This window comes from Talpa occidentalis, unplaced genomic scaffold (genome assembly GCF_014898055.3).
Source record: "Talpa occidentalis isolate TD23 unplaced genomic scaffold, MPIMG_talOcc4v2.1 talOcc4.6, whole genome shotgun sequence".
Lineage (NCBI taxonomy): Eukaryota > Metazoa > Chordata > Mammalia > Eulipotyphla > Talpidae > Talpa > Talpa occidentalis.
In genome coordinates this window covers 7,372,732-7,395,050 of record NW_023604972.1, presented here as the reverse complement: position 1 = coordinate 7,395,050, position 22,319 = coordinate 7,372,732, and the positions used below count along the sequence as shown (strand labels likewise).

Here is a 22,319-nt window from a genome sequence, read left to right as displayed (position 1 = left end):
CTCCAGATACAAGGCCCTCCCTCAGAGCCTCAACCCTCTTCTCTCTCTGATTGGAGTTTGGGAGGTTAAATGAGTAATTTCTCTTTGCAGGTGCTGTGATCAGGTGTTCTCATTCTATATATAAAACTCGGGTGCTCATGTGCAGATATCCAGAAAGCACAATTAATCCCAAGCATCCCTTCCCACAGAGATATCCCAAAATAAAATCTCCGGCACATCTAAAGTGGCTTAACTGTTTCCTTGACTTAATGGCTGAATTTAAGTTTATGAAGGTTTTTATGAGGAGGACACTGAGCTTTATATCCCAGGTTCAGGGGCAGCTGAGTAAGATGATAGGAGCTCCAATTAAAGCTGGCGAGTTTTGACTGGACAAAAAGAACTTCTTAACTCACTGAGAGATGAAATATAAGAACTGGCTCTACAGATCAGTTAGGAGCATTCTCTCTCTAGAGATGTGGAAAGGGAAAATATATGGCAATGGTCTCATAGGCATTTATTGGTTATATATGTGGTACAGCACCGGGTACATAGTAGATAAACCTGCTTGAAAAGGAAATGAACAATTGAATGGTCTAGTGAAATCATGATGTAGCAGACACAAACAGTAATCCCATCTGATGATTCTCTGAAGGATTTGCATTTGCATTGTAGGTCACAATAAAGCTGCAGAACAATCATGAAAACTTAGGGCTATAGAACAGTAGACATTTAATTCTGCTCATGTATTCGTGGGGTAGCTCTGAGGCTTGACTGATGCTGACTGGGTCCTTAGCTGGATGACTGGACGACCTCCGCTCTGCTCCATGAGGTCCTTCAGCAGCCAGCTGCCTAGTCCATGCGTGTTCTCAGGGGTCCGAGAGAGCAGACGTGAGCAGGAGCCTCATCTCTTCTGCCACATTCTACTGACCAAAGACTGGCCCAGATCCAAGGTGTAGGGAAATAGACCAACTCATATTGCCGAGCTTGCATGGGGTAGGAGGTGAGGGAGAAGGAGAGGGAAAAAAGAATTGGGGACAGTTTTTGCAATTACTGAATAACCACTTTTTACTAATAAAGGACAAACAAAAACATGACCATTATGGGACTTTTAAACACAATGGAGTATAATGAGGACACAACAGCATTAAAAGGAAAACTCAAAGAGGAGATGATAGAGGCTGTGCCATTGAAGATAAATCTGTTTTGTAAAGTAGAAGAGTGATAGCCATTTCAGGCAGAGGAATAATCAAGGACATAGACATGCAGATTGGGAAAATCATAACTCAGCTGGGGGTGTAGAGAAAGGGGTCGAGATGACACCATAGAGCAGAAGTGGTGGGAAGAGTGGTCAGTGAGATGAGCTGGTGCATAGAAATATCTGGTTTATTTACATCTACTTGTTGGTGGTCTCTCTTCCTTCCTCCCCATGGAGGCAGGGCCTCGATTTCCCCAGCACATAGAGCCCTGGCCTGCACATAGTAGCACTCAACCATATTTGTTGATTGAATAATGAAAATGGGCTTGTTGGCCTTGTGAGAGTAACTGGACTTTAACCCAGGGCTATTGGGAGGAGACTTGCTTTGCTGATAAGCAGGTGAAGGTCGTGATAAGATTTGAGTTTTAGGCAGATGCATCTGATGCCAGAAGAAGGATGGAGAAAAGAATCAGGGCAGTGGTGCAGGAAACTGGCTCAGAGCTCCATCAAAGAAGAGGCAGCAGATCTGTGCTTTCTGGGACAGGAGAGGCCCTGAGAGTGGAAGGGACAGCACAGGGGCCTTTGAATTGCAGGGCATTTGAGGAACTGCTGATCTGCTCAAGAATTCACAGAGAAATTCAGCGAGAACTGTTGATGGAGGTTTTCCCCTTTGTTGAATACTTATCATTCAACACTTGTTATTCATCTGGCATGATCTAGAAACTGCTGCAATACACAATTTTTATTCATCGATCTGTGCAGACTTTTATGTGAGTATGTATTTTCTCAATGTCAATACCATGCCTTAGAAGCTGAGTGCGCAGCATCGAAACCTTGGAGTCAGGAGATCTCCATTCAAATTCTGGCTTTTCTCTTCATTAGCTATGAGAGGCTGAGTAGTGAGGTACATGCACTCCTGAGCTTCATCCTCCTTATGAATGATCAGGGTTAATTGATCACATCCTGTCTACTTCAGAGGCTCATGACAAAATCACATCAAATAATGTAAGGAAGAGACTGGTATTTCTTAAATATCAGATACTCTGCTGAGCATATGACAGGCATATTCTCATTTCACCTTTATAACCACATACAGTATAAGACACTCTACAAACAAACAGTATTACAGTGGTCTACCCGATTTACAGATTTCATAACTGAGGCTTAGAGCTGAGTCAAACCTAGTGCTGCTTCATAAACTATAAAGTGCTATTAAAAAAGAAAGGGTCAGGGCCTCCCCGGTGGCGCAGCGGTTGAGCGCTGGGTTGCGAAGCTACCCGCAGCCTCTGCAGTGCCGGTTCGATCCCCGGCTGCTCCCCGGCCACCGGAGGAGGGTCCCACATGGCGCGCAGACCTCTCCTGCCGCCTGCTGCTCCCCTCCGCAGTGCACTTCGGTCCTTCTGCCTGCTCTGCTCCCCGCTCTGGCGAATTCTCTCACCCTCCCGCGCTTCTGACTGTACCCAGTGCTTGTATAAACAAAACAAACAAATAAATAAATAAATAAATAAAACATGCCTCTATTAAAAAAAAAAAAAAAGAAAGGGTCAATTATGCCTACTACCTTCACTTTAGGGGGGACATATGAGCAACTTTCAATATGGACCCCACCTTCTGCGATTTGAGCAACTCTGCCAATACCTGCAGAAAACAAAACCAAAAGCAACAGGCAAAGCAATAATCTGGGCAGGGCCAATGTCCAGTCTTGGAGAAAGTCAGAGAAGGAAAGTGTGAGTTCAGGAAGGACAGCTGTAAGCAACCGCTGTAGAGACATCTATCTGCAGAGAGCTAGATCCCCCAAAAGTCCCCCATCATGTGCAACCTTGAAATACTCGGGCTTGGCTGGAGTCTGGTCTGCACCTTCTCCCTATGCCTCCTCTAAATTGTCTGCAGCATGAAGGAAAGAGTCCTGCTTGGGTGTTCTCCCCATATGAGGAATACTCCATCAGGGTCTGGGGCTGCTTCTTGCCCTCAGAGAGAACTGCTAAGCACTCACACTGTCTTTCCTGGTGTATTAGTCAGGCTTCTCTGAGAAACAGTAGGAGGGATAGATTCTGTCTAAATAGATGTCTACCATTGTGTGGGTGGATGGATGGATGGATGGATGGATGGATGGATGGATGGACGGATGGATGGATGAATGGATGCTCTAAGGTTTGGCGAGTGTGATTGTGAAGTCTAGCTAATCTAACTCTGCAGGTGGGTCAGCCGATCCAGGAGAGCACATATGTTGCAGGTTAAGTGTAAAGGCTGTTTGCTGGTAGAATTTTTTTCTCTTAGTTGGGGAATGCCAATCTATTTTTTTCTATTCAGGTCCTCAACTGACAGGGTGAGATTTATCAATTTTATGGAGAACAATCTGCTTTACCCAAAGTCCACCCAAAACATCCAGAATAATGTTTGATCAGTTATCTGGGCACCATGACCCAACCAAGTTGACATATAAAATTAACCATCACACCTGGCTTCTGACTCAGAATTTATAGTTGTCACAGCTAAGTTACTGAAAGACCATTAAATACTGGGCTTGGTGCCAGGTTAAAGCTGGGCTAAGAATCATCATCAATTCTTTAGTCAACTCTTTAGCTGGGAACATCAACATCAGTGGCCCTTCTTGGCTTTCTAATGTGTTCTCACCATCGCTTCTGGTGTGTCCTATGCAAACAGTGCTGACCTGACAAGATGCTGTGTCAACTGGCTCTGTGACCTGACCTGGGTCTCCCTCTCAAGTCCCTTCACATCCTGCGCAGAGATTGTCTAAAGCGTGAGTCTTCCAGGGCACATCCCCTGTTACAATCCTCCAAGAGGACCCTATTATACCTTAGAAAATTCACCATTATCCTGTCTCCTGCTTCAGCCCCCTCACTGGCCTCGTTCTCCACCCAGCACCATAGGAAACCCCATGCAGACAGTGCCACATCTTTGCTTGCGTCCTTCCCTCTGCCTCGGCTGACTCTGATTACTTGGCAGGAAACTCTCCCTCCTCCCCCTGCCCTTGTTTCAGACCCAACTTAGTTTCCTTCTTCTGCAACATTTTCAGATTTCCCCAGTTATTCTTCCTTAACATGCGATAGACTAGGGCCTCCCTGGTGGTGCAGCAAGTTGAGCGCAATGCTATAAAGCTGCCCGCAGCTTCTGTAGCATGGGTTCAATTCCTGGTCGGCCAGGGAGATACTCATATGGTGCGGCAGACCTCTCCTGTCTCGCCTGCTGCTCCCCTCAGCGGTGTTTTCAATCCTTCCGCTTGTTCTGCTCTCCACTCTGTCTCTGGTGAATTCTCTCACCCTCCCACGCCTCTTGCCTGTACCCCAGCTCTTGTATAAATAAATAAATCTTTAAAAAAAAAGTGGGAAAAATACAATAGACTGGCCTTCCCTTTGTAGAATCCATGCCACTTTTTTGCATTTATTCATTTGTTTATGTGTCTCACCTGTGACTGAGGATTACACTTGGCACATAAATGAATGCTAGTTTACTCAGTGCAGAATGGATGCATGGGTGAATGGGCGGGAATAAATGGTGTCTGAGGCTATATCACTTGCAGGGACAGGGTTGCAATTTGAGCCTGCATTTCTCCAGTGAAAAAGCCACTGAAGTTTGCTTTCAGACAATGACCCTGGAACGGCAGTGTACAGATGGTGCCAGGCCAACTAGATCTGTAGCTCAAGGCAGGGGTGTGGCAAAAACGACAGATAAAACATCCAGATCCAGTCAATCAAACCTCACGGTGGACTGAACTGGAAAGAATGGGGATTGGGCTGCCTGGTCTGGGAGAAACCCCATGTGGAGTTGTACTCTGGGAGCCTGTCCAGGAAGACACCCAGGCTCGCATGGATGTAGTGCACAGAGGTTCTGCAACTTAATTTAAGATAAAAAGAAAAATTAGAAACAGTCTGCATTTTTGTCAAAAGGGACAATGGTAGCCGAATGAATTATGCTATATTTATACTCTGCAATACTAGGGAGATATTGCAAAAGAACAAGAAAGAAGTAACGTGAAAGGATTTCTGAACCACATTTTTAATTAAGAAAGGCAGGTCATGGGAGAGAATGTTTGCTATGATCTCGTTTATGTTAAGACAAAAAAAATATTCAACCTGTGGGCAGCTACTATTTACATAAGTATGTAAGTGCATAAACGTATTGATAACGTGGCAAAAATATACCCCATGCTGTGAACAGTAGTTGCCTCTGCCATTTGAGAATAAAGTGATTTAAATTGCTTCCTTTGCAGGCATGGAGGAATATTTTGGGGTGACAGAAATGTCATGACTGGAGTGAGGTGATAGTTGCATAACTGAATATGTTTATTTTAAAATATTGAACTGTACACTTAACATGAGTACATTTTATGTTTTATAAATCATAGCTCAACAAAACAGTGTTTAAAACAAGCTTCTAGGTGATTTTGATAGTCATCTATTTGGGGAACCCCAACTGTAGAATGCTTTTCCCAGGCTTTCTCCAGACTACCCAATCCCATCTTCCTTCCTTAAATGAGGATGTGTTCATCCTTTATTAGCAAAGTGATAATGAACTCAAGAACACTTAATAAAAATCAAAAGGTCATAAACGTTTCTATAGAATTTCTATTACTTTGCAAACTATGGTTTAGTGAAGTGAAAATACATCAGAATTAGCATCCCTCGGGGAATCCTCTATTCAGTTCAGTATCTTGTCCTTCCTTCGGTCTCACCGTGGAGCCTCTGGCTAACCCGTGTTCTCAAAAAGCCCTGCCTTTAGGGATGCAGTTTGAAATGTGGAATTTAAACATGCCTACCTTGCAGGCTGGGTTAAGTAAAAGGAAATAATAGTTTAAAATTATTCATAGGAATCTACGGGAATCCTCATCCCTGCTGTGTCCCCCACCCAGGAAGGCTGATTCTGGGACACCAACATTTCGATCAGAGTGACCCTTGGTCCAGAGGCTTTGGAGGTTGGCTGAAGCCTGAGGTCGGGCTGCCTAATAGCTTTAACCGCCAAGAGCCACCTTCCCACTGAGCCCGGGAGAGCAGCGCCCAGTGGCCTTGAAGGTGCTTAACTACAAGAGAATCGATCCACTGCCCTATCCGGGGAGCTTGGGAGGGGTGGAGAGTCCTTTGGGCTGCTGTCTCCAGGTGGCTCAGGATAGTGCTCCCCATGTCTTTCCTGGGGGCTGAACAATCTGTCAGTCTGCATGTGGTCTGTCTCAGCACCTACTACTCCTGTTCTTCCTCTTTGCATGGAGAATTCCTCCTTCTTGCCTGAGACTGAGTGAGGCTCAGACCTCACAGGTGAAGCAGCCTGACTCACCCCGCCTGAGAAGTGGCCCGTGAACTCCCAAGAAGACTCTCCCCGCCCCAAGCTGCTCTTCACGCCTGCACCCCGTCCCTTGAATCACACTGGGCACATGGCGTCCTGATTCCTGCCCACCTATTTGAGCAGGGAGGACTATTTTGTTTTTAGCCCTCACTTCCATTTGAGAGGTGAGGAAATCTCGTGAGGTTGATCACTTGGTGAAGAAGTGAGTTGGAACTGATGGTGGATGGTCTGGGGCCAGCACAAAATCTCTAAGCCCTGCACTGTTCAGCTTGCCATCATCATGTGTTCCCTCTTCCTTCCTAGTTTTTCCTACTAACACAATTCTTTAAGAGTCTTCTATCTGTTTGTGAGGACAAACTAGGTCACTGCCTCATCTTACCAATTTAGCTTAAAGCCAATGATTCTAGAACCTCCACCATAGTGGATTCTTTTCTGCTCACTCTATCCCCCTGTGATTTGCATGACAGAACAAGCCAGCATCTCACATTTCTTGTGCTTTAACTTTAGAGAGCTAAATTGCTCTGCAGTGGAGAGAGGCATAAAATAGAAGAGAAGGTGGTAAAAGGAAGATAACTCCAACACCTGACCTAGTTTTCTTTGGATGTCAGAAACAGGTATGACTTCAGAAATACAAAGTATGACTTGAGGGACCGTGGAAGCTGCAGCCATTCTGGTACAATTTTTCTGAGAGAAAATATTTTCTTTATCTTGAACATGAATTTTTTTTTTCTTTAAATGCAAATGTCCATGATGAAGAAAAGCCCCTGGCTCCTTGTGAATGAGTTTGTTTCTGGTATAAAGAAAGACTCCGAGATACAAGACTTTGGTTTCCAAATCTGTCCTGGGTTTCCCTGAGCTTCGGATTCTTTATTTTTAAGATGCTTCCTTGGGTGACGGAGACAATAATACACTGTGTGGACGAAGTTCCAGCCCACACACTAGCTATTATGCAGTTATTATTGTGAGCAGGAATAATAGTACATCCCGTGACCTTAGTCTTGGCCTTACATGTAACCTCACCTTCATAAGTCATTGAAATTTATTTAGGGAGGATCTTCCCTTATTCATAGGGTTCTTGTGAGGCTTAAATAACATTGAATTAAGATGTCTTTGATGAGCTAAGTTGCTGGTAAATGTGATGGATCCTGAGTCCTGTACGAATCTTCATTCTGAAGATATTTCTTTTATTTATTTATTATTTAAATTTTATTTTTATATTCCCCTTACAATTACAACCCCCTTATTTTGACCCCAAGCCCTCCTTTCCCCACCCCCATAGAGTGTCTCTGATTCATAGTTGTTTGTTGATTTTGATATTTTCTTTCTTATAGTTATTCTTTTTTCTGGTCCCTTATTTAAGTTTTCTAGATTCCTGCTATGAGTGAGACCATCTGGTATTTTTCTTTTTCTTTCTGGCTTATTTTGCTGAGCATGATCCCTTCCAGCGCCATCCATGTTGCTGCAAATTGCATGTGTTTATCTTTTTTGAATGCTGAGTAATATTCCATGGTGTATATGCACCACATCTTCTTGATCCAGTCATCTATTTTTGGGCATTTGGGTTGTTTCCAAAGCTTAGCTATTGTAAACAGTGCTGCTATAAACATAGGGGTGCAGGTGCTCTTTGGAATGGATGTTTCTGTGTCCTTTGGGTAAATACCTAGGAGTGGAATTGCTGGATCATATGGAAGCTCTGTGTTTAGTAGGTGAAGATATTTCTTGAGCAGAAAACCTGCCATTGTCAGATTATCCCACCTGTGGTGTTACTATATCCCAGGGCGGTGGTATTTGGAAGTGGGGAATTGGTGGGTGGTAAGTTCATGCAGGTGGGCCCCTCATGAGTGGGATTAGTTCCCTTATGAAAAAAGGCCCTAAGGTGTTCCCTCCCTCCTACCTTGTGAGGACACAGTGAGAAGAGATTGACCTATGAGCCTGGAAGCCTCAGCAGATTTCCACATCTCACTGGCACTTTGATCTTGGCCTTTCAGCTTCATAAAACTGTGAGAAATAAGCATTTCTTGCTTAAGCCACCCAGTCCTTGGTATTCTGCAATAGCAGCCTGTGCAAAGACACAGACAGTATCTGGAGTCTGAGAGTGAAGAAGACTAGAAGAGCTAGAATCTGTTCCTAGGCCGTGATGTATTATAGGGCAACGTTATAATCACCAACATGTAGCTGGTATTTCTTTTCCCTTTAATGTAAAATTTCCATGCTATTGTCTATTGACTTCTCTTCTCTGGGCTGTGAAGGGAGGAAGGTAGCATTTCTCTATCAATGGCACTCTGAGCTTCTGGTCTGAGCTGACTGTTCTCCTCAGGTTGGGAGACTCTGGGGCTGGCAGATTGGCTCTGGCTGTTTTGATGGTGGGTGTGCCAAGGAAGACCATGTCTCTCTGCAGGCAGCCCGGGACAGTACAGTGACAATGGAGAGAACAAGGACAGAGACAGGGGTTCTCTCCATTCCTCAAATAGCAAATGTCCCCGAAAGTTTAGAACAGATCATCTTAGGAAGGTCAGTTTCCTGATGGCCTTGCTTTGACTTTCATGCTAAAATCATCCCAAAGTAGCTTTTCAAAACACATAGATCTGATGACAGTGTTATCTTCTCGAAAACCATCCATGGAATCCCTAGAAATAAGGTTCAAATTTCCTCAAATAGTGTTTCCTGATGCCAGATCACCTCTTTGGGTTTCTTGGCCATTCTTCATGTCTTATCCTTCTAATCTGGTTCCTGAATCAATCACCATTTCCCAAACCATCAGTGTGGCTTCCTGCCCCATGATGCTGCCCCCTCCTGAAATGGCCATCCCCATTCCTGTGGGCCTGGCAACTGTCATTTGACACATCTTCTGAAGCTCAGCACACGCCAGCCCGGGGTTGCCAGTCTCGGTCATCTGATATCTTTATCTCTCCAGGCTGACTTGTCAGCTATGCAGACAAGCCTTTAAAGCAGGTGTGAATTTAAGTTTAATATTAATTTACAGTTTGTATGCTTCTGCCTCTAAAAAAAGCATTTAAGTGGCAACTGTGTATTTTTGTCTATTAAAACTCACATGTACCCACATCCCCACCTCCCTGCTGGCAGGGCAGGGTTGCCGCTGTTGGCCATCATCCCAACAAATATTTCAAGCATCATTATTTTATTTTCTGGCTCTTGTGCTGCACCGACAGTTCTGACCATTTTCCTCGTAGCAGCATGGTGAAGACTGAAAGATTCTCTCCCCATATGTGTTTCCCAGCCTTGATTTTTTGGTTTTAGTTTCATAGGAGGAATCATACACTGCTGTGTGTCCTTTAGTATGAAAATGCATCATAGGAACTGAGCAGCTGGGAGGCTGGAGAGAAGGTTCTCCGAGGCAGGAGGAAGGAGGCGGAGGGGCATTAATGCAGGAGGCACCCACGGTGTTGATGTTTTTCATGCCAAATTCTTGCAGTGCTCACAGACCAGTAGGAAGCAGGGGGATAAAGAGTCCTGGGCACAAGCAGAAATAACATGTGGCCATATATCTCTCGGTCCAGGGTAGAAGGGCAGGCACGTTTGCAAAGGAGCTGATTTCTGCCAACTAAGCATGCAGAAACCTGGGACACAGCAGCTGCTTCCAGCTCTACTGAGCTGAGACTCTACTTTGTGACTTCAGCTTCCAGCTTGGATACGTTCTGTGGATTTCCAGGGAATATTTCCCCCAATCTTTACCGAGCCTTCCCTTTAGCATGTGTTTCTTTGGTAATACTTTGTGATTCCTACCCAGTGGTTATTTTGTTGAATTGATAAACAATAGTATTGCAATTTGCATTAGAATCTTTATTCAGAGAATCGTCTTATCATGTTTCCATGCCAACAAACTCCAAGAGGCAGCCACCATTCCTGCTTCCCTTCTTCCTTCCCTCTGTCCTTTCAGCTTCTGTTTCTTCTTTCCAGCCAAAAGTTTCATGCTATGTTCAATTTTATGCATCAAGGTAAATTGCAATAAACAGAGACACAACCAATAAAGAAAATGAAATGGTTTGGGGAAGTTAGTTCTTCAATCCGATGCTGGCCTTTCCTTTTTTTTGTTTCTTTTTTTTTTAATATTTACTTGCAAAAATAATTTCCTGAGGGTGATTTTTGTCCAGACCTTGGGTATACGATGACAAGGATGTTAGAGCACTTTCAGCTGAAGGTGTTACTTTTCTTGTTGGGAGGGGAGACAGCATCTGTGTGGAGGTGAGGGAGAAGGTGTCAGTGGAGGTGAAAGCAGCAGGTTACATGGCCCTTGTTCAAACTCGAGTGGATTATAATCATTTTAAGGGCACGGTTCATTTTCTTAAGTCTTTATATCCCTACTCGCCTACCTGATTTTGCTCAACACACTTCCTTTCACATCGCAAGCTCTTAATAAATATTTGCAGAATTGAATTAAAAGGCAAGCTAAGAACCCCCTCATCACTTTCCCACAATGCTTTCTGCTCCCTCACCCCATCCACTTGCACTGGAATGACTGAGCTGGGCTTTCAGGACATCAAGTGCAGAGGGACTATGCAATGAATTTGGTGGTAGGTGAAAAAAACTTAATTCAGATTGCTCTGAGAGGGAAAAAAAGTGTGTTAGTTGGGGGTGGGGGGTGGGCAATGGGTGGGGAGAAGGTTACTTTCTCAAAGACCTGTAAAGTCCAGGGAGAGAAATTATCCCAAGAACCCAAGCAATGATATCAAGGTATAGATACTTGGCCTCTTGAGGTCCACTTCTGTCTGGATGGGATTCCTTTCCCCTTACATCTAAATAGTAGAGCAAGTGTTTCCCCATCAAACAGTTCCAGAAAAACACGCTGGGCTGAATCTTCTTGACTGGCTGGCCATATGCCCAGTTCTGCACCAGTGTCTCAGGCTACTGTGAGTCAGTTCTGATCACTCTAATGGGCCAAACCTGAGGCTTGATTCTGGCTGGAAGGCAAAAGAGTCAAGGATTAAAATGGGAGAATGGAGGCTTTTTAAGGAAAATGGGGTTGCTGGAGGAGAAAAATTGAAGATGGAAACTAAGCAGGAAAAATTGAAACAATGTCCACCGTGTCCTCTTCTCTCCCCTCCCCCACACGGCCGTTGTTTGATGAAACTATTGAATCTTGAGTTATTCAGGCCATCAAAAAAAGGGGAAGAAAAACCTATCAACTCGCCTAGAATAAATTGGCTCCTCCTCTACATTTGATGACAACAAATGAACTTCAGAGTGGCATTTCTTTGCATGTGGCCAGTTGTAAGTGGTTGGCAGTTAAGCCCCAGTGTTGTAATGTCTGACTTAGAAAGTCCATTTTCATCCTCTCTGGTTCATCCATTCCCAAAGATATTTATGAGCACTTAGAACTGCAGCTTCCGGGCACTGCGAGAAAACATCGCCATCACCGACATTAGGATTTTAATGCCAATAAATGGGAAAGGAAGCATAAATGATAATAAGCTGGGGAAAACCATCATCGCCTCCCCATTTCCTGCCTGTCCGCCAAGCTCTTCTCTCTTTGGAAAGGTAGCGGGGGACGCATATTTAAATTGGCCCGACTGTCCACACGGTCACTGCCAGGGCCTCTGTCCTTGTGCACTTTCTCTGACCACTCGTTGGTCTCCAGGCCTCGCGTCCCAGCCTTGTCCTCCCCTGGCCTCAGCCCAGCCTCAGCTCTATAGCTGGAGTGGCCTTTTAGAAAGCACAGCACAGCCCCCAAAGCACACCCTCAAATCTTGTCGTTTCTGTGGCCCCCACAGCTAACTCCATGACATTATTCCTCATCCTCCCATCTTTTGCCTCCCCACTTGATTCTCTCATGTATTTTCATATCCTCAAGATGCTTCCCCTTAACGTTTTCCTTTGATTCACTTACTCTGTTTTTTTTTTTTTTTTTAAACTCTTACCTTTGTTCTAAGCAACAATCTCCATTAAATTTCAGTTTCCACAAGCTGGTGTTCCCCCATTCCCATTTGAACATAAGGGAAAATTAAAATAAGTAAATAGTGATGTTTCAGAAATGATCTGCTGTGCCACTAAGTACACACGTGATCTTCTGGGGGACGCTAGCCCTCAGGTGTGAATCCAAAGAGTGCATGAGTCAGGCTCTTCTTGATCCGAGTCCTGTGTACCTGTCTAGCCCTGTCTCCATTTGGTTGGTTCTCCAGATTCCCTCAGTGCTTTTGCACATGCTGTTCCCTGCCTGGAATAACATCCTCCCACTTCCTTTTTTACTGGACAGGCCAGCCTCACTCTACAGTACTGACCCTTTGGTGAGTCACTGCAAAGTGACTAATAATCTCAATGACAGTTGATCAATCTGTAAGCTGGTGTTGTTGCCTGTGTCTGTGGATCCTGCCTGCTCTAGCGTGAACCCCCTCCAGGTGTGAGCAACCTGACTCATCCCTGTATCATGGTGCCCACCACCAGGATGCCCTCGGGAAGGGTTGCTGTACTGGTAGTGATCACCTGCTCCATTCCTTCTTTCCCAATAACCATGGGATCACTTTCCCTTTCAAGAGCTGCAGCAGCAGGTATTGGCAGATGGTCCAACGTGCATTTCAGGGGTCCAGCATGTCAAGGGTCTTGTTTGACAGCATTTCCAAACCTGGCTGACAGTGAATGAAATAATGCTAATCGAGGACTCACTTTCAGTTAAAGATGCAGTTTCCAGAGTCTACTGATGACTTAAGTGAGCACTTACTGTACTACATGCACCCAGGAAGCTACTTCTACATGAATTCTACAAAGCTATGCTTCCTGCTTTTTTTTTCTAGTCAGTTATGACACACAAAGTGTTCTTACACACAATATTCTACCTCAGAGAAACCCAAGGTTATTATCCACAATTTCCTAAATTCGAATCATAATGCTATTCCATTCTCTCTCACACAAGACAGCAAATGTCAAGTAGTCGTGATTTGACTTATTACCAGAGAAACAAAGCTGAATCCACTCTAAGCTGTTATTTCAAGAAAACCATTTGCAAATTTTAAAAAATATTGGGTTACAGTAAAAAAGAATCATATGTGAAACAGCTCACAACAGAGTCAGTTTGAAAACTCCAAGAAAACAGGGAATTTGTATGTGATTTTTCTTTCCCAAAAAATTCACTTGCACAACCCTAGTACATGGACACCATGCTGGAAACCTTGCAGAAGCGTCATACATATTTTAAGTAAAATTTTCACCTATGTATTTCTAACTTTGAGTGAAATTACTGTGTGTGGGGTGAGGAGGTAGAGGAGGGAAATTGCTTAGTTAGAAGCCATGAGCCCAAAACCTATTCTATAGTCTGAATAAGCCACTTGCACAAACACAACTGCATTTCAAATGCCCGTAGATGTTAAATTCATAGTAGGTGTCACTTTGAATTTTCTCAACCAGTAAACACTAACAAGACAACTTTTGTGAGCATGCCATAAGATTATACATAATTTTTTATCACTTTAGTATATCTGATCCCTTCAATAGGAGTCCATAAGACTAAAATCTTTGGGAAAATTTAGAAGTTCATTTTCTGGACTTCAATTTTCATTTGACTGTGTTTCTGTAATGAACAGAAATTGTTTTAAGAATTCTTTTCTTTTAGATGTGTATATACACAATGGAATATTATTCAGCAATCAAAAAAGATAAACTCATGCCATTCGCAGCAACATGGATGGAGCTAGAAGGAGTTATGCTCAGTGAAATAAGCCAGAAGGAAAAAGAAAAATATCAGATGGTTTCACTTATAGCAGGAATACAGGGGAACCCAATAAGACATCAGTGTAAAAAAATAATAACAGTACAAAACTCAACAAAGCAAAAACAGACAATTATAAATCAGAGACAAACTGCAGGGGAGGAGCCAGGAGAGGGATCAGAGGGAGGGAGGGAGGAGCACAGGGGACTGTGGTGATGGTGCACGGGTGCCTTGGGGAAGGAAATTCTATGGAAACTCAATCTGAGGGGGTGGGGGAAGCAAATGTCTAAAAATAAAAAAAAAAATTAAAATTTTTTTAAAAATTGGAAAAAAAAAGAATTTTTTTTCTTTTGACTATAGAAAGGTTTCCCTTCACCCCCTTACAAGACAGATCTTGCTCCTAGAAAGTTTGGGGTCACTCTTCTAACCACATCTTCTTAGCTTATTGCTTTTCTTCCTTTACTGAGCCCCTGTCAGACCCTCCCTCACCCACAGAATCCCGATGCTTCAATTACCCTTTCTTTTCTCTCAGCCTCAGCCCCGATGCCTCTTTTTCTTTTTCACCAAAGTGGGTGGTGATGAGAGAAAGAGAAGGATGAGACATCCAAGTCGGCAGAAAAGGCAGGTCCAATACTCTCGGTGATGACTTTGCCTGAGATTTTGCGCTTGGATTGTGAGGGGCCTCCGATGAGAGAGGAGAGGCTGTTCTGAGCTCCTCATTTCACTCTTATCTGCCATTTTCCTTGCCCTTAAAATGTTTACTGATATCATAGTTTACCCCAAACCTCTGCCAATGATACATATGTTGGAGCCTTAGGCATTTTTTTCAATGATAAAAGCTTGCTCAGGCAGAAATAGCAAAAGCTCCAACTCTGCGATATCCAATTGTTAGGGAGAGAGGTTGTCCTGAATAAACTCCAGGCCAAAGAGAGCCAAGACACCAAGAACTACAAATCCCATAATGCCGTCATCACCGAAGGGAAGCTTGAAGGTTGCTGGTACCTGAGGGTGGAGTTAAACAGCCAGGTTTGGTATAAAACCAGACCTGTGGGCCTGGGAGGGGGGCGCATCTTGGGTTTTCACCAGCTCTCAGCTGCTATTGGGATTCCAGCTCCGTGGAACTGGTAGGACACATTCACGAATTTATTTCCCTCTCTTTCTCCCTGAGTTATTCATTTCTCCTTTTCCCCTTCTTAAGTGTGTGGGTGAGGACCCAGTCAGGCAATCCATTTCATATCAGGGTTGCCCTGTAACACAAGGAGGGATCCCGAAATAGCTTAAGGTCACCAGTCACTATCCCACAGTTGTGAATTGCCCCAGAGGGCTCATCGCCTCTGAAGTGTTCAACTTGCCCTGAGCAGAAGTTTGGTGCTTAAGATTTGTGAGCCAAAGATGGGGATTCTGGCAAAAAAAAAAAAAAAAAAAAAAAGCTACACATCTTAAAGTCAAGTCCCATGGCAGGCCCAAGTCAGTATTAAATGACATAAGAAAAGAAAGCAAGCAAAATAATGGGCTTTGGGTTGAGATATTCAGCATCTTATCCCGTTAAACAACCCTAGTTCCAGGATGCGCTTTTGGTGTGTGAAAAACTGGCCAGAAATGATCCTCAAAATGTCTTACTGAGTCTTCAAATTAAAAATATGGACTTTAAAACCTAGCCTGAGTCTTCACCAGCTCAGTTTCTTTTACAAGTTGCAACAAAGCTATTATTTTTAAGATGATCATTAAAATCAGAAGTCCACTTATAAAGAGAAGATCAAATATTAAAGGAAATATAGACCCCGCAATATCAGAATTTTACAACTTAATCATAATAACGCTGGTACCATTCCATCCCTGTTTCTGATTTATGCTTCCTACAAATAAAGATTGGTAAATTGAAAGTTTTTATTTGGCATTTATTGTGCATTTTGGAGGATTTGTAAATCTGGTTCTTGATTTGTTGACATTATGGCTGCCTTGTAGGACTTGTAAATCAGTTTTCTGATGTGGCAAATCAATTATGTTTTAGAGATGAAGCTCAGTGGCTAAATGAAGTGGAGAAGGAAAGCAGCATAAATACAGTGGGTGTTAGACAGGAGGGTGTCAGCACAGCCCCCAGGACTGCCCTACCTGCTTCCAGAGAGCCTGAAGGATTTTTCACTTTCCACGACTGTGATTACAGATCTCAGATTATGGGGTGACAAGCTGGGGTCTCAGGACTAAGATAAAGTCCTTAGACACATTCCGTATAGCTAATAAAATATTTAATTTTTTTTTGCATTATTGTCATCACTGGTAGAAATCAAATAGAAATTCAAGTAAACTTGTAATTCCTTGAAAAATAATCAGTGTTCTTGAGTCATACTAAGATTGGTTGCTTATAAATTTTCTATTCAAATTAACTGGGTGTCCTGGACTATATCTGATCAGCCTAGGATGGTAAGCAGAATTCTCATGCCCCGCCCCCCCATGATTTCCACACTCCTGGCATATATGTTCTCCTCTTGGGTGTGTGCAAGGCTGAACATAATGAATTTCACCCTGGTGATTATGTTCTATGACATAGGTGAAGGGGTCTTACAAAGGAATTGAAGGTTCCAAATGGGTTGACTTTTAAATTCATGATAAAGGGGAATGTTCTGGCTTGGTGTGGCTTCATTGAGTGGGCCTTTGGAAGAGATTGTCCATTCTTGAAAGAAAATTTCTGGAGTGTGAGAGATTCTTCTGCTGATGTTGAGGAAATAGACCGCCATGTGTGAGTGTCTGTTTGGGGGGTTATCCCCAGCCAAGAGCTAGGAAGATGCTGTGATCCCAGGTGCATAGCCTCAAAAAAATGAATGAATTCTTCCCATAGCCAGTGAGTTTGGAATTGGATTTGAGCCTCAGGTAAAATGTAATCTCATATACACCTTGGTTTAGAACTCAGTTGATCCACTCCGATCTCCTGACCCCCTGAAATCACAAAATGACAAATTTGGGGTGTTTTATTCCATAATGTATTACACAGCAATAGAAAACAAATATATCCATCAAAGTCTGAATATCTTGGTGTTGATATGGAAAAACTTTAAATACGTTTTGGTAACTATAGAGAAACTGACAAACCTCTAATCAATGGAACAACATTATTTTCATTCTTAACTAGGTTACTTTTCTTCTCAATGTCCTCATATGCTGGCTTCCAGTCAAACCATGTTTCTGTCAGTGAAGATCCATATAAACACATATGTGGCCATGTAGGAGTGACTTGGATGTCATCAGCTCCTTCATGACTGCTTTTGATCATGGCCTCTTTCCCAACCTCCCTGTACTTGCGAGTGCCAACACATTTTCCAACTTAAATTCCTAGTAACAACAATCAAATGGGACCAATAGTTCCCTATTTCTGAAGAGTTTTTGCATCAGCACACACTATAATGTCTGAGAACCAGAGGTTGAGAGAGAAACAGTTGTGGTTATCTACTGCAGTGTAACAAATCTGCAATTTCTCAGGGTTCACTGGATTCAGCTCATCTCTGTTCATGAGGCATCAGCTGAGATGGTTCAAATAAAGTTGGAGAATTCACTTCCAAGGTGGCTGACCTATGTTCCTAGCAAATAATGCTGACTATTGAGGCTGCTGATCAGGGCCTTGATTTTGTTCCTGCATGGTTATCTCCACAGAGTTACCTGTGCTTCTCCATAGCATAGAGACTAGTATTCCAGAACACTGAAACAGATTCCCAATCATGTAAAGCTTAGTTCTGAAATTTGATCTAGCACCACTTCCTCTGTCTTCCTTTGGTTAAAAAAATCACACAGTCAAGGAGAGAAGATATCAATCTCCTCCCTTTATAAGTGGGTGACAGAATTTGCTGCCATATATTTCTACCCCAGTATATAAATCATCAGCCTACTACTTGACTATGCTTGGGTCAAGTGATGATGTCTGGCCAAGTCATTAGAGTAGAAGAACCCTATCAGTTGTGCTTGAACCTATCATTAACTCAAATTGCTTTTGGCTACTCTTGGACTTTTTAGTTATGTGGACCAATAAATTATCTTGTTGTGCATAAGCTACTCTGAGATTGGTTCTGTCTTTAACAATCAAGAGCCCTTAAATACATTTATCTAGATGAGGAAGAGAAGAGACTACTCTCTCCAACATATATGCTAATATTCCAGTGACCTTTAACACTTATATTCAGCCAAATGCCAGGTTCGATTATATTTCAAGCATTGTTCTCAATGTTTTAGATGATACACACTTTGGTAAATAACTGTGTTAAGTCAGGTTTCCTAGAAGCAAAGCTTGTTGGAGAATACATGTGTAAGTGGTTTATTGAGGGAGTTCTCTCAGGAGACCCCTGTAAGGGAGTGAGGAAAGATGGAGCAGGAAGTAAAAGACACCAAGCAAGGTCAAGTCTAACTTCAGACTTATTCTGGGTGAGGGAGTTTAGGAATATAATTGCACAGCAGAATTTGTCCAATTTTGAGACAGGAGGCTCTTCATTATCTCATTCAATCATTGGCTACTGGCACTCCATGAGTGATAAACTCCAAAGTAGTTCAGTTTGCCCAAGGGCAACCTTCCAGCGAAGTTGGCAAGTGCAAACCATAGCAGCAATGCCTGCAGCATCTGGGGCGTGGGCACAGCTGACCTGTAAACAGGATTCCCTGGGACCTGGTGAGGCACCAATGGCATCTGCTACAAGTATAGTCCTTGCCTTATGGGTACCTGCAGTTTGGAAAATATTGGCAATAGTAACAGCTTAACCATTTTTTAAAAAAGACTGCTTAGGAATTGCTTCGTAGGCAAGAGATGGAGAAGAAAGGACTAAAATTTTGAGTCAAAAAATTGTAAGACATTGGGTCTAGGTATCAATGTCTCTAATACATTTTGTCTAATGTATCTCTGTGTTTCTTATTTCTGTCACTTTTTTCTATCTGTTCTAAGAAAGGTAGTAGGCTTTGATTGGAAAAGTTTTGGTGAACTTACTGATTTGGACCTTCAAGAATAAGGACTTTGATGGATAAAGAAGGAATAGAAAGAAGTATATATTTAGTTAAAGTAGACATTTAGTGAAAGAGATCACTGGTATCGGGGTACAAGTAGCATTGAGTCATAAAAATCCAGGACAAGGAACAATGGGTGACTGGATGTCTATTTAGTAAGTGATCTTGAAATGCCAGTTGTGAAGCAAAGTTAAATTTTCTTTCTTCATAAGAAATATAAGAAGGTAATTTATCTTTAAGATCTGTTTCTAGTGTACATAGAAGTGGGCTGATTATAATCCCTGGTTCATGCTCATGGTCCACGGCCCATAGTCTGTGCACCGTTGGTCATGAGTGGGTCTCTATCAATTAATTATTTTTTACCCCAGTTCCTTTTTCTCACCTGGTTTGCACCTCCCAAGAATAGTACAATGGTAGGGTGTTCAAATAATACATAAATGTAGTTCATTAATTTTCACTGTTGTATGAAAGTGCATTTTGTGACCATACCAGAGTTTATTCATTATCTCAGCAGTGGACATTTGAATCATTTCCAATTTTTTTGCTATTTTGAATAATATCACTAAGAACATTCTTGTACATATCTCCTGGTACACAATGAAAGAGTTTCTCTTGGGTATATGCCAAGAAGGGGAATTGTTGGTTGGAGAGGTATGCAAATATTTTTCCTTATAAAGGAATGCCAAATTACTTTGTCAAGTTGTACCAGTTTTTATTCTTAACAACTATGTGTAAGAATTCCCTTTGAGCCACATCTCCAAAATTTGGCATTGTTCAAAGTTCATTTTTTTTAATCCAATACAAGTTTGCCCTCAAAACTGATTGTCAATCAAGTTGGTATAAATGATATTTTTATCTTGATTTACATTTTCTCAATTACTATGGAGATAGAGCATTTCTTTGTATTATTTTTAGCCAATTGTATTTCTGTTTCTATTTCATCCCTCATTTATACATTTTAAATCCATTTTTTCATTTGAGCATTTTGTCTTTTTTATTGTGCATATAAAGAAGATCTTCATATATTCTTTATTCTAGTCATTTGTCAATTAATTGTGTTGCAATTATACTCTTCTAGTTGATAATTTTTTGTTTTTCTTTATTTCTCTGATGGCTGACTTAAAACATAAGTTTCCTCCCAAGTTTTTTATGATAATTACACATTTATTTGAAAAGAGAAACATTTTTATAAAAGATCTCTGCTAATGAATTTAATATAACTTTCATTTAAAAATATGTATGCATGTGTGTATATTTATTTGGAAGAATATATATGTAAATTTAAATATTTATTATCAAAAAAATGAATATGAAATCTCTTCAAGTTTTTTATCAATATTATGCAATTTACTTTTTGGAAAACAATAAAGAGATCATTGAAATTTCAAGAAAGTTAGAAATCTCAGAAAGAAAAATTATACTTTCTATTCCCCCAAAAGATGATTCTAACACATCCACCAAGGGAAATAATTAACTACATCTAAGCTTTTACATAGTGCTGCCAAGGGGAATTCACTTCAAATCTAAACGTATGTAATTAAAAAATATTTAGCTCCAAAAACTTTAAAAATAACATTTGTTAATGTTAGAACTACCATTACTGATTCAAAGAAGCCAAACTTCAGTACCAGGTTTTTATGTTGGACAACACAAAAGAGATTACACCCTCTTCATGGGCTCCTCTGTGATAAGACCCAGTAGAACTTCACCCAGAACCAGACACACAGCTCATTATATAAGTTGGGAAGCTTATTACTACCTTGAAGAAGCAAATGGACACCAGTGGGCTCAGGATTTTTGTATCATCACTTAGAAGTATGATATGGAAATTTCTGAGGCTGATTGCCACCCTAAGTCACACCTCTTGGTCTTGGGGTAGAGTATATCAAACACCACTGTAGTAAAAATCAGAATATATTGAGTTCATCATATGTTAAACTTTAAATAGTAATCTTCATTGATTTTGTTGCTAGAAGAATGGTAGTCACATGATAAGAAAAGACCATGTAGGCGTGACAAATTTGATTTGTTTCTTCCTATATGATAAAAACTATTGTTTGCATCAGCCAGCAAACTTTTTAAAATGGCTCATTTGGACCTTATGATAACCTGTGAAGCCACGAGACAGGATTCATTAGTTCCAGAGAAATAATCAAGTCTCAGAAGCTGAACGTTCTGAACAACACGCAGTGTGCATGTGATGGAGCCAGGATCAACATCCCACATAATATTTCTTCATTTTCAGTGTTTTTTTCTATTGCAAAATGGAACCTAGAAAATATGGCCACTCAGTAATAAGTGCCAGGGATATCTGTGTTTCCATTTCTTAGATGTAGCTGAGAACTTAATCAGTATTACAAGAGAAAATGCATTCCATTTTGAAATAATTAAATCAGCTCCTCTCTTCCAGGGAAGAAAGGAAAACAACAATTTACTACTCAAAGAAACCCACTGAATGTGGAGGAAAATGAAAGCCAAGGAGCCAGTTGGTAAATCCCTAAAGAGTAACACAGCTGTCAAAATGCAGACTCATCAGGGGAAAAGAACGTAGGACTCCTGCAGGACTCTACCTTAAGTAAGCATGCAGCTTTGTACGTGGTGCTTTCGATTGAGGGATAAGTGGAGTGATGGGAAAGGCAGTGCTACCAGATTAGGTTTGGGGTATCTGGTTTCATGGGGGAGGTTGAGAATGGGGTGAGGGAGGAATGTAAACTTCAAAGATTTATGATTGGTTGAATCACAGGGAATACATAAGGGAGTGATAAATTATAGACTTTAATATAGAAAGTAAAGACATTGAAAAATATGAGGAGGGTCCTTATTGCAATAGATTTGATGTGGTTTATAAACAAAATCAACTAAATAAGGGTTATTTATTCATTTAATGAATAAACATAAATCCAGTGTTAGATGCTTTGATTAGGAAATATTGAGTTAAAATTTAAAAAACTGCTAATGAATATTCAATGCTATTAGCCAAATTCAGTTCATACTATTGGAAAGGAGCATTTCTGGGGGCAGACCCAGATTACCAGTGGGGACGAAATCAAAGTGTATCAGATTTCAACCTATCTAGATATAGAGTGACCAATTTAATGGCTTTAATTTCTGAGTCTTCGGGAATTCCACTGGATGCTGTGACATTTCCTCCATGTAACAAAATATTTTCAATATAAAAATTTAAGGATCACAGTATATTCAAGAAAAATAAAA

At 41.6% G+C, this 22,319-nt stretch overlaps 1 long non-coding RNA gene across 2 annotated transcripts in view; it reads left to right on the top strand.

Annotated features, from left to right (window-relative positions):
* The window catches only part of LOC129144780 (uncharacterized), a 252,545-nt gene that overhangs the window by 122,066 nt on the left and 108,160 nt on the right, over nucleotides 1–22,319 (top strand). For both annotated transcript variants that reach the window (XR_008549368.1, XR_008549367.1), the window contains exon 3: nucleotides 21,517–21,681. This is a non-coding gene — a long non-coding RNA (uncharacterized LOC129144780). The remainder of the gene's footprint in view (nucleotides 1–21,516; nucleotides 21,682–22,319) is intronic.